Source organism: Octodon degus, unplaced genomic scaffold (genome assembly GCF_000260255.1).
Source record: "Octodon degus isolate 3935 unplaced genomic scaffold, OctDeg1.0 scaffold00238, whole genome shotgun sequence".
Classification (NCBI taxonomy): Eukaryota; Metazoa; Chordata; class Mammalia; order Rodentia; family Octodontidae; genus Octodon; species Octodon degus.
In genome coordinates, this window is record NW_004524814.1 from 1,378,370 (window position 1) to 1,383,565 (window position 5,196).

Below are 5,196 nucleotides of genomic sequence, written 5' to 3' on the forward strand. Positions count from 1 at the left end.
CCCCAGTATCAGAAATTGAACTCAGGACCTTGCACTTGCCAGGCAAGTGCTTATTCTACTGCACTCCTCCCTGGCCCTTAAAATGTATTTTTAAAGTAAGTAGTGGGAAAAGTGTTTTACTTTTGAAAGTGAATAATTTTAAAAATATCCTTGATGCACAAACTCAGCGAAAGAAAGTGTGATGCTCACATTTTTTTCTGTAGCATTACAATGTTATCTGAGTCCTGAGAAAATCCATTTATATATTGTAGTTGGATAAAAATGTAAACCACGATAGCTTTTCCAAATCATGGTGGTTATTCTTCTTTGCTACATTACCAAAACTCAACAACTAATAGACTTTAAGAGGTTAATTGTAATAGGCAAATCATTTGACGTTTCTGTGACATTTAAATGCCACCAGTTTATCTTGCGAAAGCACAAAAGTGGAAGGGTAAGACTGGAAGAAGGTGAAGCGTTTTCTTTTGTGCACATGTAACACTGCAACGCTATAAAGAACAGATGGTAAAGGAACACATATAATGTCCAAGGTTATTCGTTAACGATTAACAATGGAGTTGTTCAACTTTAAAGGGCAGTTTATGTTGTGACAGGGAGAGGCATAGTTGGAGTCCACACATACTAAACTTCCTTCCATGTGCTAAGAACATGGCCCAGGGATAGGCATGAACTATGGAAAGTAGAAGGTAGGGGAGCACACAACATTAGCCTACCTCAAATATGCCAAGGAGGTTGGTTTAAAACCACTTTCCCAGGACAGGTCGGGAGTAGAAGACTTCATAGCCAGCCAGACTATACCACCAGAATACAGAATATTTATGTCTTTTTGAACTATTCTAAATTTTGGAGAAAAAAAAATCCATACCAATATAAAAACTTTTCTTATTGTTGCTTGACTGAGATAATTTTAATTCTTCCTGGGCATGGTGGCACGCACCTGTAATCTCAGCATTTAAGAGACTGAGACAGGAGGATTGTGGGTTTGAGGCCCCGTCTGAGCCCCACAGGGAGTTCAAGATCAGACCCTGTATCAAAAAAAAGAAAAATCCCTTTACAGATTGTAATTTAGTTTATTTCATAATGTTATGTGTCTTTTTTAATCATGGAGATCATACTGTAGATAACTTTATTATATATATATATATATATATTTTTTTTTTTTTTAAAAAAACAACATGACTTAAACATTTCCTCATGTTAGTAAATATTGTCTGCTCTGGTTTTAAATCTCCTCCCTCCAGCCAGGGGTTCTTTCAGCATATTCCACAGTTTTAGAGCACCTTTCTAAAGCCCCAATATTTCAACAATTATTTTTATTTTTTTTTAAATTTTATTTATTTATTTGTGTGTGGGGGGCAGCTCAGCCCACCAGGGGGAGGGGCTGGCTGGCATGTGGTGCTGGGGGATTGAACCGTGGTCCCTGAACTTTGCTAAGCTTGTTCTAATTAGGTGCTTTAGACCACTGAGCCGTCTCACCAGCCCCTCAACAATTATTTTAAAAGACTTCTATCTTCTCTCATTTCTGGGATTGTAGGGGGCCATTTAATGGCTCCTCCCACCAAGAGACTGCAAAGACCTAAGTAGGTGAACAGGAAGACAAGCCATTGCCCAGGAGTGGTACCCAGACCCTCCTCCAGGCTCCAACCCAGCTGTGCACACCCCACAGTGATCTCAGGTGAGACACTTGATCTCTTTGTGCCTCCATTTCCCCATTAGTGAAAGCAGGAAAATGATTACAGTTCTTACCCTGTAGAATTGTTGTAAGTAGGTATATGTAAGTGCTTACAACAATACTTGGTCCATGATAAACACTCAACATACTGTTTGCTATTATTATTATTAATTGGTATCAGACAGTCTTGTATGGAAGCTCCTAATTTTCCACTTGGAAAGTTAGTAAAACAACATGCTCACTAGCAAAGCAAGCTTGAGGGACCACATGGGCCCACAGACCGAATATTCTGACTGTTTCTCACCAAATGTTCCCATGGGAGGACTTTCCCTGCTGAGGTAAAAGTGGGAAAGTTTTGGTGAAGGCCTTTATCAAAAACATCTAATTCTTCTGTTTACAAAATAACTATGACTGTGGCATCATAGAAATAGGAGAGCTCATTATGAAATAGGGCCCAAGGCAGTTTGCAAACAGAGGCTCCCTTTGTACATTTTTCTTAGGTGACTCTCACTCGGCTGGCTGGCCCCAGACCCATGTTCAGGTGTGGGGACTTGGCTTGGAGAACAGACAGGGCCCCTGGCAGTTGGCTCTGCCTTTGCCCCTTGTCCTACTACATAACATACAAATAGGCTCTTGTAAAGTGTGTAACTACCCTGAGAAATAGGTGAGGGAGTAAAGAAAATAATTGATATGTAAGTCCAGTACTCAGATACTCAGAGACGATTAAACATGACTCTAGAAAATCACCTATCTTTCTATGGCAGGCCTCCTCTTCCTCCAACCTCCTAATTCCTCATCCAGCTTTATCTTGGAGTACTGTCTTTCTTTCCTATGTTCCTCTTCATTTCTGGTATACTGCCCAGTGGAGTACTCTCCTTCAATACCCTTGACCCTGAGATTCGGCCCTGAGATTCAACTTATCTGCCTGCACCAGTGATAGCACAGTTCTTCTGAAATGTAACTCATGGCCCCGTACATTGTCACAGACCTTGTCTCCATCTCTCTCCACTTCTGAGAAGCCTGTGCTCAGCTTACTTGCACTGAACTGAGCTTCTTGCCAGTTCTGCCCTGCCTTCACACAGCTCACCTCCACTTGCAGATGTTACAGCACTGGACAATTTGCTGTACCCCCCATATCCTGTTTTGATCCCAGCACTGGCTTTCCTCCATCAGTCATATGCTTCAGTTCCAATTTTGGTTATCTGCACCTCCATCCTAGAGCCAGTAATTGGTACATATTTGGGAAGGTTACTCTGAGCAAAATGCTGTGGTGGTCCAAGAACGGAGGTAGCATCAGCATCAAAGCACTTCTAAGCCACGTTGGAAGCTCTGTGAAGTGCCATTGAGTGTATGGTAATGAGAGCAAAGAAGGACCCTACTACACTGAAAGGTTAGGGAAGGCCTCCTGGAAAAGGTAAGATTTGATCTTAGCATTGAAGATAGGCTGATGGATACCAATCCCTGTTAAAGAAATACATGTGCTGAGGTCATATTCCTAGAGTGGGACTACCTGGGCCTAGTCAGGGACTAATTGCTGAATATTTCCTTTTTTCTTCCTCTTTCTCCTTGCTTTTAAAAATTACTGAGTTAGACAGTGAGTGTTGAGAATGGTTGATTTTGGCCAAGCAAAGTAAAGAAGGAAGGCATTTCAGATACAATTGAATAACTGCTATCAAAGAAGAAAAGCAGGAAGGCACACAGTGGTTTAACTTTGAAGTGGTTAGGCAAGAAACAGATTAGTTTGGCTGATATATGTTATCACTTAAAAGGCAGCTCATATATTTAAATTTTGTACTTTCTAAACTGGGAGTGGTGGCTCACACCTATAATCCCAGCATTTGGGAGGCTGAGGCAGGGGGATCACCAGGAGTTTGAGACCTGCCTGGGCTACATAGTGAGTTCAAGGCCAGTCTGAACTGCATACTATCTCAAAAAAAAAAAAAGTAAATGAAAAATGAAAAAATTGTGCTTTCTGTAATGAGGAACCATTGATAGCTTTTAAGGGAGGGGGAAATTTAAAAAAAATATCTATCTATCATCTATCTATCTATCTATCTATCTATCTATCTATCTATCTATCTATCTATTTATTTATTTGGTACAAGATCTCCCTACGCAGCTCAGAACCATAGTGATGCTCCTGTCTCAGCCTCCTCAGAGCTGGGATTACAGGCATGTACTGCTATGCCCAGTTTTGGTGGCTGGCATGGAATGCGGTACCAGGATCAAAGTTCCTTGAGCTTGCCAGGTAGGCTCTTAGACTGCCAAGCTCTCTCCCCAGCCCAGGAAATTTTAATGAATATGAAAGCCTTTCTTTAATAGCTGATACTTGCTTTGCATAGAAATAGCTCTCTTATACTTGGGGGAAGTACATAGCTTTCCTGTGTCCAAAAGTGTGAGTCCTGATCACTTTGGTAAATTACAGTAGAATACTCTTACCCGTTTCTTCTGGAGGAGCTCAAAGTAGGTGTCACTGGTGAATCCTGCCCCAGAATGACTGGCTGTGATTATATCCACTCTTTTCTTCCTACATTCTCCAAAAGGCAATCAGAAAAGTGAATTTTATATATTCTCAAGAGTTATGATCACGTTTATTGAGTAGTTTCCATAGAATTGCCTATAAAGTTGTCGGAACAGAAAGAATGAAAAAGCTATTATATGAGATATACCACAAAAAGAAAAAAAATCATATTTTCCATTTGGATTGGGAGCAAGGAGCCAGGACAATATAGGATATTATATAAGAAAGCTTTGAGTTTTGATTTACAAATGGGAAGTTTTAATTTGGGTAGAAGCTGTCTTCCAAAACCTAAAGCACTAAGTCACAGATAGAAGCACTAGGTTTACTGTATATGTCATCGAGCTCCTCCAGAAGAAATGGGTAAGAGTATTCAATTGGATCCAGAAGACGAAACTATGACACTGCAGGTTTCCAGGGCCTACTAAGAGCTGCTACACAGAGCCAGCCGTTTTCCTCAGGACAAGGCATCCTAATCAGAACCAGAGCAACAGCACTGCTTGAGGATTGCACCTTTCACTTGCAGAAGACCAGTCATTAACCTGCTTTTGCATCCTGCATCAAAATTAGCATAGTTTGGGTTCCGGGATTTGCTGATAAAAGATGTATTAGGGATTTCTGCTTTCTTTAACCTAGTGACCCTAATGAGCAACTGCATTTTCCAAAAGAAGATGTCTCTTATACTTTTGAAACATGGTAATATTTCCCTGTCCCCCAAAACAAAAACTCTTTTTTGAATACCTTCTACTATTATTCACAATGTAGTTGAATGTGCTTCTTCTCTTTAGAATCAAGGAAGCCTCCAAGAGAAAAAGTTAGATGCTCAGAAATGTCCCCAAGTTATGCAATAACTCCTAAAGAAAAGAACATTCAAGAGGTAATGGATATAAAGGGCAAATAGGACAAGTTAGCTGTCTGCTAGAAGATATGCAGAGTTTTCATGAAAGGAACATTGAGCAGAGGTCTTCTTCATTGTTGCGAATAAGAGAGAATAGTTTTATACTTA